The following is a 10,682-nucleotide window of genomic DNA, read 5'->3' as shown; positions in this document are numbered from 1 at the left end:
AGAAAGCCATGAGGCATGGGATCCATGGAATCTTGGCTGTGTTGATTTTAAAAAATGGGCTTTTAGGTAGAAAGCAGAGAGTAGTAGTGGAAGGAAAGTATTCCACCTAGAGGTCAATGTCTAGTGGAGTTCTGCAAGGATCTGTTCTGGGACCCCTGCTCTTTGTGATTTCTATAAATGACCTGGATGAAGAGACATAAGGTTGGGTCAGTAAGTTTGCAGAAGATATGAAGGTTGGAAGAGTTGTGGAAGGAGCTGAAGGTTGTTGAAGATTACAAGAGGATATAGACAAGATCAAGATTTGGCCAGAGAAGTGGCAGATGGAGTGGAATCCAGATAAGTGGCAGGTGTCCATTTTGGAAGGACAAACCAGAAGGCTGAGTTACTTAAGATTGTGGATGAACCGAGGGATCTTGGGATCCAAATCCATGCCTCCCACAAGGCTGCCGCAAAGGTTGATAGGATAGTTAAAGCTTCTGGGATGCTGGGCTTCATTAATAGGGGGATTAAGTTCAAGAGTTGAGATGTCTTGTTACAATACTACAAATCTCTGGTGAGACCACACTTAGAGTATTGTGTTCAGTTCTGGTCACCTCATTACAAGAAAGATGTGAAAGCTACGGAGAGCATGCAGAGAAGATTTTTCAAGATGTTGCCTGGATTGGAAAATAAGTCTTATGAGGCAAGGTTAATAGAGCTGGGACTTTTTCTTTTTGGAGAGGAGAAGGATGAGAGGAGACTTCATAGAGGTCTACAAGATTATGAGAGGCATAAAGAGTGGACAGCAAACACCTATTTCCCAGGGCAAAAATAGCAAACAACAGAGGACGTAAGTACAAAGTGAAGGGAGGGAAGTTTAGGGAAGACATCAGGGGTAAGTTTTTTTAACACAGAGAGTGTGGGTGCCTGTAATGCCTTGCCAGGAATGGTGGTGAAGGCTGAAACATTAGGGGAATTTAAGAGGCTCTTATACAGGCACATGAACGGAAGAAAAATAGAGGGTTACAGGGTAGGGAGGGTTTAGTATTTTTTAAAGGAATATATGGGTCAGCACAACTTCAAGGGCCAAAGGGCCTGTAGTGTGCACTAGTGCTGTAGTGTACTCTCAATGTCACCAAGAAATATATTGTTAACTTTTGGCAGAGGAGGACAAGAGACTATGCACCTGTCCTCATTGATAAGGCAGAAGTGGCGAGGGTTAGTAATTTCAAGTTATTGGGAGTCGGGAGGGCATAGCGTGATGGGGTAGGAAGAAGACGTGGGAAGACACCTCCCCCTGGCAGATCTATTCAAAACCCATCTAAAAGTTTTTTTTTAATTTAAAGGCTGTTGATTACATTGTTGAAGTATTCTATGAATTATTATGGTTATTAAATAGCATTTTCAAAAAAAATAATTGGGGTCCATATGGTTACACTTTCTAAGAAGTCTGAGGTGATTTTCATGTCGTTGACTACTGTACCAAACTTCTACAGGTGCATTGTGAAAAATGTACTGATTGGTTACATCACAACCTGGTTTGGTAGTTCGAGTGCCCAGGAACACACAAAGCTGGGGAAGGTAACAGAGCAAGATCCATCACAGGCTCCAGTCTCTCAATCTTTAAAGATATGTATGTGAGGTTCTACCTCAAACAGGCAGCTAACATTATAAAGGACCACCATCACCTTGGCAACAAACTCTTCTCACTGCCATCTACAAGCAAAAGGTACAGAGGCCTGAAGACGAGTTCCACAAGGTTTAAAACAGTTTCTTTTCAACCGCTATTTGGCTCTTGAAACTCCCTTTGTTACACTGATCATGGATTATTTCAACATATGCAAAAAGACTGACTGCGCTATTGTACACCACTTTTTTTATTGCACTATTGTAACTGAAAATATTTATGATATATTCAATTTGGTATTTATTATCTCTTTTACAATTCAATTTAATGTACTTCGTTGTAATTTTATTTTAAATTAAGTACCTGTTTGGCTCCAGCAAGAATTTTAATACACATGTACAGTACATTGTATCATGTTTTTGACAATAAACTCATCATTATCTCGAAGTATATTTACATGGGGAGCTAAAAGAAATAAAGCCACAGATTGGAAATTTGTTACTTTGGATGGTGTGCAGAATTATGGAATTCACATATTTCAAACTAAGTCATGCACCATTTCTTTTCACACAGGCTCAGTTGAAACAGATAAATACCAATACACTCCAATGCTTTATTACATATTTATTACTTTTTAATACATAACATATCATGAGGGACTAATAAGGAGCACAAGGTGCCTATTGCGCGTTGTGGACCATTTAATCCTGTTAGTGTTACTCATGCTTTCCTTGAATTTTAATTTCTGTCATCTTCATCGGCAATTTCTTCCTCTAACTGTCTTCGATTTTTAAACCCATTCATTCAAATAGATTATTTCTGTTTATTTTCTTTATCTTCTTTTTCAGTTTTGAGGACAACCCTATATTAATAGCCTGGATTTTAAAGCTTTGTCAAATGTTAATAATTCTGCTCTGGAAAGTGCATTAGCCAAGATAACATGAAATAAGTGATTTAGAAAATAATTATTCCAAACTTCAATAGGATATTAGATCATGTAACCACCTGCTATGGGTAGATGAAGAGTTATCTTTCCATTTCAATAAAATTCCTTGTCTGGCTAAAACTTTCTCCTGAGTTTCAGACAGAAGATTAACTGGCTCACGTGAAAAACTAAACAAAGCAATTAATGGACTTGGTTCTATTTTGATCTTAAAAGTTACTGATAAAATTCCTTGTCTGGCTAAAACTTTCTCCTGAGTTTCAGACAGAAGATTAACTGGCTCACGTGAAAAACTAAACAAAGCAATTAATGGACTTGGTTCTATTTTGATCTTAAAAGTTACTGATAAAATTCCTTGTCTGGTTAAAACTTTCTCCTGAGTTTCAGACAGAAGATTAACTGGCTCACGTGAAAAACTAAACAAAGCAATTAATGAACTTGGTTCTATTTTGTTATTAAAAATCACTGATACAGTTTGAGAAATGTATTTCCAAAATCTCGAAATTTGGTCACTCACAAAACAAATGGATCAGTGAAGCTTCAAAAATTTTACACGTCTCACATAGTGGATCAATATCTGCATAAAAATTAGATTGACTTAAGTTTGGACTTATGTGTTCTATGTACCACCTTAAATTGCAATAAGTAATTCCATGCACAAAAATGAAGAATCATTAATCAAACTGAGAGAAGAGTACCAATCTTCATTTGAAAATGCTATGTTCAATTCTCGTTCCAAGTTGTTCTTAATCCCAGGCATTGAGGCTGATCTTAAATCCAATAAGTCATTATAAATAGAAGATATTAATCCATCATGAGATTCGAGGAAAATCAGAAAGCTTGGATTGAACAAAATGTCTAACTTGTAAATATATAAAAAATGTGTTAGAAAGATTAAATTTGGCTGATAATTATTCAAAAGAGGTAAAATTATTTTGAATAAAAAGATCCTTATACCTTTGGATACCCAATCTATGCCATTCCTTGAAACCTGCGCCAACAGAGACAGCTAAAAAAGATGATTATTTATAATGGAACTAGACAGAGAAAAACTATTAAACCCAAAGAATTTTGAAAATTGACCCCATATTCTCAACCTATTTCTCAATAATGGACAGTCTCAAATTAGAAAAGAAAATGGTAAAATAAAGATCCTAAAATTGCCCACATAGAAATTATTTTGAAAAACTTCAGTTCTATTTTACCCAAGAGGGGCGATTCACTAACTTATCCAAAAGTAATAATAAAAGTAAATTACATATATTAATCACTGAATAAAATCCAGAAGTGAAAATTCTCCATTCCTTTTAGTCTCTTGAAGATGGGATTTATTTATACATTGTAGCAGCAGTATGGCGGCACTGCAACTCACAGAAGGCATTGAACTGGCTATGTGACGTCAGTGCAGAATGACGTCAACGCATGTCAGGCGCGTGATTTGGGCTTTTAAAAGGTTGCGCGCATTCTGAACAGTAAATCCATTTGATTCACTGAAGAAACGCCTTGTGTGGTTATTTCCTCATGTCCACTATGATTCCAGTGGCCACAAGTGGTGACCCCCAACAAGCCAAAAACATATTTTTGGACAAACATGGACTCTGCTGCTGTAGTTGTGAAGCTACCACCTTTCTGGACAGCTGAGCCTGAACTGTGGTTCCAGCAGGCTGAAGCACAATTTGACCCTCTTAAACTCGAGTTGGACACCATTCGTTATTACCATCTCTTTAGTGCCCTGGACCAGGCCGTCACTAAGAAGGCCAGCGACTTCCTACGGGATCCACCACATACCAGCAAGTATGACACTTTAAAAGCTATTTTATTGTGCATATATGGTATATCCCATAGGGAAAGGGCAGCCAAAATACTACATCTCGATGGAATGGGAGACCACGCCCCTTCAGAACTAATGGATGAAATGCTGTTTCAGGCATCTGGTGAACTTTCCAATCTGCTATTCGAGCAGCTCTTTTTGAAACAAATGCCAGATGATATTAGGTTCTTGTTATCCATGTGTTCATTTGAAGATCCAAGGGCTGTAGCGGTGGAATCAGACTTTCTATGGTTGGCTAAAAAGCACAGCAACCAACCCCTCCACTCATGACCCAGTGTCATACTCTAGTGCTCTTAACGCAGCACTCCCTACAAACAAACGATGCCCATGACAAGCAAGCAGCCTGTAGGCACCTTGTCTTGGTGTTATTACCACAGGCATTGGGGAGTAAATGCCTGCAAGTGTCTTCTACCCTGCTCATTTGCAGGAAATGCTCAGGCCAGCTGTCAGTAAGGGCTGTGGCGGTTAGCGAGAAACCTGCAAGCTACTGTATGTATGGGACCAACTGTCCCAGCAAAAACTTCTGGTGGACACAGGTTCAGAAGTTAGTGTATTTCCACCCATCGGTTTTGACATAGGCCATCAAATAGACCTGCAAATACAAGCAGTTAACAGTTTCAACATTCTGACCTTTGGCACCAGGAAGATAAATGTCAAGTTCAAGAATCACCTCTACACTTGACCATTTATTATAGCAGCAGTATCCTGACCTTAGCTTGGTGCAGATTTTCTTCAGGCTCATTCGTTGTTCGTCGACTTCAAAGGGCATCGGCTAATAGATGGAACTACTTTTCAGACTATTCCTCTGGCAGACACCTATACCCCTGCTCTGCGCCTCTAGACATTAAGTAAACCAGTAGATGCATTCTCCAATCTGATGGAAGATTTCCCTGAGATTACTACTCTACAATTTTCTGCCTCCACTGCAAATCACAATGTTACTCATCGCATTAGTACTAAGGGCCCTCCTATCCATGCTAAAGCAAGTTGCTTGCCTCCAGAGAAGCTGTGTTTAGCTATGGAAGAGTTTGCCAAAATGGAGGAACAAGGTATAATTCATAGGTCCAACAGCCCCTGGTCATTCCCATTACATATGCCCCTGGAACACAATGGAACTTGGCGACCTTGTGGAAATTACAGGCATCTTAACTACGCCACCATTCTGGATCGTTATCCGATACCTCATATTCAGGATTTCTCGGCTAACTTGCATGGAGCAAGAATCATCTCCAAAATAGACTTGGTGCGTGGCTATCCTCAAGTTCCAGTAGAGCCAGAAGACATTCCAAAAACAGCAATAATTACCCCGTTTGGGTTGTTTGAATTTTTTCGAATGCCATCAATCATTTCAATGGGTGATGGATGCTTTAAGACGTGGTATGACCAATGTCTTCATGGAGACATTTCATCATGTCCACTCCAATTCCAATGGCCATAACATGGTTTTCATCCCTGCAATGTGCAAGTAGAAATAAGCAAATCTAATCAGCAAAAAATAACTTAGGAATAAAAATTGGTAAAATTAGATACAACATTAAAGATAGAGAGTTTCAATTTGTAACGGTGTGGGCCCCATTCACAGACTACTATCATGAATGGAAGAATTTAGTATGTTCCGGAGATTCTCTGTCCAGTGTCTGGAGGTTACTATCCAATCCATAATTTTCCTTTTACAAAGGTTACCTTGATTAGAGGTAGATTAGATTTAGTTTTTTTTTGTTTTTTTATTTTTTATCCATTTTTATTTGGATTAATTTGATAAATATGGGTTTCAACATGGTTATCTTAGAAAAGATGAATTCAATAACTTGTTCCTCATGTGGATTAAGGAACTGTCTAATGTAGTCCCATCTTTTTTTTTTGTACTTGTTTATATACCTATATATTTTTGGGAGTGCAAGTAGTTGGCCTTGCCTTGGGCGCAAAGTAAACTGGCATTGGCCCTGTGTACAGGACAGGAAAGCTATCAGCTTTGCCAGCGCCATCATGGGTATCATTCAGGACATCTAAAAGAGGTCGAGTCCCAAGAAAGCAGCCTCTATCCTCAAGGACCCTCACCTCCCATGCCATGTCCTCCTCTCACTGCTACCATCAGGAAGAAGGCACAGGTGCCTGAAGATGATCACCTAATGGTACAGAAAGAGTTTCTTCCCCTCTGCCGTCAGATTTCTGAATGGACAATGATCCAAGACACTACCTCACTTTCTTTTCTTTTGCGCAATTTTTTTTCATGACGAGCTTCATGACAATAAATTTGTATTCTGATTCAACGTATTTCTTTTTAAACTGTACTTTAAGTAAGGTCAGACTCAACAAGAGTGAATATTAGTTATCCTCTTCTATTATGAGAAATGTTGGACCTGTATAAATGGTTAAAGGACAACAAACATTATTTTCTAATTTTTAAAAAAATAAACTGATTCATTATTAATTTGTACATGTCAATTTTAATGAATACCCAAACGAATTTGCTCATCATTGCTATCAATGATTTGGACTGATGAGCCTGCAAGAATCAATATTTTATTCAATAATACTTCTCATTTTTATAGTGGGAAAACAGCTATTTTTTAGATCAAAAGCCTTGCCTTGCCATTCTAAACAGATATGGAAGCAAGATCGTTCATAAGTGTCCATTATTGTTCAACATCCTTTACAACAGAAAACCATGTTATCCCAAATTATCTTTATGTCAAATACCTATTTTTTTGTTAATTCAAATTTACTGTCAACATTATCGATGATAAAATGAGAAGGGTTCTGTTGCGAGCAGTGAAATGACAATGCTAACTCCCAGGTAGCTGAATAAAGTCAAAGACCAAGAGCACAATTATGTAGTGTTACAGTCAAAAGATAAATGAGTACATCGCAAGGCAGCTTGGCGTCACCGTTGTGAGATTTATTCAGGAGTCTGACAGCTGCAGGGAATAAACTGTCTTTAAGCCTACTGGTGTGCTATTCCATTCTCGAACCTTCTCCCCAAGGGAAAAGAGAGTGTGTTTGACATGGGAGTACATTGGCTGCCTTTCCCAGGCAACAGGTGAAAATAAAGTTGATGGCAGGGAGGGAGGTTGATGTAATGATATGTGCTCCATTAACTGCCTTCTGCAGCTTCTCGTCATGGGCAAAGCAGCACCCCTACCAAGCTGAGATGTACCTCGCAAGGATCCAGTAAAAGATACACCTATAGAAGTTGTTCAGGGACATGGCGGACAAGCTGAACTTTCTAAACTATCTCAGGAAATAGAGGCATTGATGTGCTTTCTGAATGTGGATGGTCTAGACCAGATCTCTGGAATGTTTTACTTCCAAGACCTTACAGTCTCTACTTCAGTGTCATTGATGTAGACAGGGGTGTGGGTGCACCCCTACCTATTCTGAGGTCTATGAAAATCTCCTTTATCTTACTGATGTTGGGATAGGTTATTTTAGCTCCAGGCTACTAGAATCTCAATCTCAATTTCTTGTATTCCATCTCACTGTTTTTTTGACACTAACACTGCAACTTCAATGTCACCAGTGAACATAGAGATGGAAATGGAGTGGAACTTGATGACATTCAGATCAGATAGATCAGAGAATATTTATTTTCATGTAATAAAACAGACATGCAATATTACTCAAAATTGCCTTTAGTTCCATCAGGCAGACATCAGAAAGAGAAGCAAACTGAGTCCCCTCAGAGTCACTGAGTACTCGTTATTCACCTCGAGTGCTCCTGTGGCCTGCACACCATTCAAGACTCCAATTAAACCATTGACAATCTAAGCTCAGATCCAAACTTTGGCACGATGAGGAAGCTCTAGGGCCGTTGGGAGCCCTTCTTGCCTTCAGCACCCTTTCAAATCCTGGCTCCGATGTCAGGTTCTTATGACCCAGTCTTCAACAGCCCGCAGCCAGGTACGAGTCAATTGATGTCAAATCAGCAGCACCCCACAGCCTGGTGTGAGACCTTTGACCTCATATTGACAGCAGCCTGCCACCTGTATGTGTCAGTAATCTGAAGAGCCCCTCGCTGGTCCATCATTTTAATTTGGCCTCCCCACACCCCGTCGATGGCTTCGCCACCGCCACACTACCCAATGTGGCCCAGAAGTCTTAATTCTGAGGGATGGAGAAACACAGTTGATCCCTGTGCAAAAAGGACGGTCACTTTGCGAAAGTCTGCCTGTCCAAAATTAACATCCTTAGGAGTATCTCCTCAGCTTCTCCTTCTCACAGGGAGGTGTTCTCCCTATTACTGGTGCCCTGCACCAGTCCGCTGCTCCCCTGAAGTCTGCAACACCTTGTGGCCGATACCAAACACAGGTGCTACCATCTTGGGCCCAAATCACAGGATTTTAAATATATCACCATTGGTTCCTTTAACAGGCTATTTAAAGCCTGTTTGGAGCTATCAACAGCAGGAATGAGTGGTAGATTCAACAAGGATGACTATTTGGAAGGAGGCAGCACCCTTCATGAGGACCTGGGTCCTGGAGCAATGCCACATGTTGCATCGGCTCTGACAGTGGTGGCCTCGGACACTAAGGGATGCTTCTGCAGTCGGCATCAGCATCCAAGGACTCGATGTCCAGCTAAAGACTCCATCTGCTCTGGTTGTGGTAAGAAGGGGCACTGGATGAAAGTCTGCAGGGAGAGGGGGAGTGCTGAGAGGTCCAATGTGTGCGCAACCACTGGCGGGCTGACTGAGACGAGTCCGAAACCCAAACATCTGGCCTCCTGGTGCCAATGTTGTATGCCATGGCCTTACTGTGGGGCCTGTGCAATGAGAGCACCAACACGGGAAAACCCGGTGGCCATCCTGCCGCGTTTCAAAACCGGCGCCACCTTCATCCAACAAGGAGGGAGCACAGACATCTTGCTGCATCGCGTGGTCTCCACCATCTTGCCAGCATTCAAATTCATGCCATCTACAACGGTGAAAGGAGGAGGAGGAGGGCAGACATCTTGGCCCCGCCATCTTGCCTACAAGAGAATCCTAACGGGGGAAGCGACTCAAGAGAGAGAAATGACAGCACCTACGAAGTCTTGGCAGCCATAGTGTTGAAGATTCCACACAAACTGAACAATTCCATGACAAAGGTGTGGGTTAGAAGGCATAAACTGAAATGTTTAATTGACTCTGGCTTGACTGAGAGCTTCATAGATGCAGAGACATTCCGAAATCTCAATCTCAAAGTGTATCCCACTAATTATTGTATTTATTTAGCATCCCATACTTTTGTGCTCCAGTTTTGCTGGGTCTTGACTTCTTGTGTCACTTTAAAAACATGATGCTGGAGTATTCTGGTCCTCTCCCTCCCATTATGGATCAGAATGGAAGGTCTGAAAATTCCGATGCCATTTGCTGTCTCTCCACCCTGAATATAGATCCACCCCCTCTATTCCCCAATCTGAGCATTGATTACAGACCAATTGCTACAAAAAGCAGGCGCTATTGTGCAGAGGACCAGGCACTCATCAAGGCTGAGACACAATGACTGCTTGATAAGAACATTGTCAAGCACAGTACCAGCCCATGGAGAGCACAAATGGTTGTCAACAAAGGAGAAGGAAAGTCCAGGCTAGTAATTGACTATAGCCAAACTATTAATTGCTTCATACTCCCTCCCATTTCAGACAAGGTGAACAAAACTGTGCAGCACCAGGTTTATTTGACCATTGACCTTAAAGCTCCTTTCCACCAGTTGCCAATCCATTCCAAGGACTGTCCCTATGCCATTTTGAGGCTAAAGGGAGACTCTATCAGTTCTGGAGGGTCCCGTTTGGTATCATGAATGGGGTCTCAAACTTCCAGAGACAGATGGACCGAATGGTAGATGAATTTAAATTGAAGACTACCTTCCTACACCTCAGCAATGTTACCATTTGTGGCCACAATCTGGAGGACCATGACGCCAACTTCCAGATCTTTCTCCATGCAGCTAAAGCCCAGAACTTCACTTATAACACCAGTAAATGCAAGTTCAGGGCTAGACACCTAGCCGTCTTGGGCTACACAATGGAGAATGGCATCACTGGTCCCAACCTTGACAGGATGCTGTTAGAACACCCGATCCCGAGCCCCATGAAAGCTTTGAGGAGGTGTCTGGGGTTCTTCTCATATAACACCCAATGGGTCCATCAATATGCCAACAAGGTCCGTTCCCTCCTAAAACCACTTCTATTCCACTGACAGCCAAAGCTCAAACAGCTTTCAACTATGTCAGAAGCCACATTGCATGCGGTGGATGAAAAATGTACCTTTCCAGGTAGAAAGCAATGCTTCGGAAGTAGCCCTGGCTGCAACCCTTTATCAG

This window comes from Narcine bancroftii, chromosome 4 (genome assembly GCF_036971445.1).
Source record: "Narcine bancroftii isolate sNarBan1 chromosome 4, sNarBan1.hap1, whole genome shotgun sequence".
Taxonomy (NCBI): domain Eukaryota; kingdom Metazoa; phylum Chordata; class Chondrichthyes; order Torpediniformes; family Narcinidae; genus Narcine; species Narcine bancroftii.
This window is presented reverse-complemented; position numbering follows the sequence as displayed.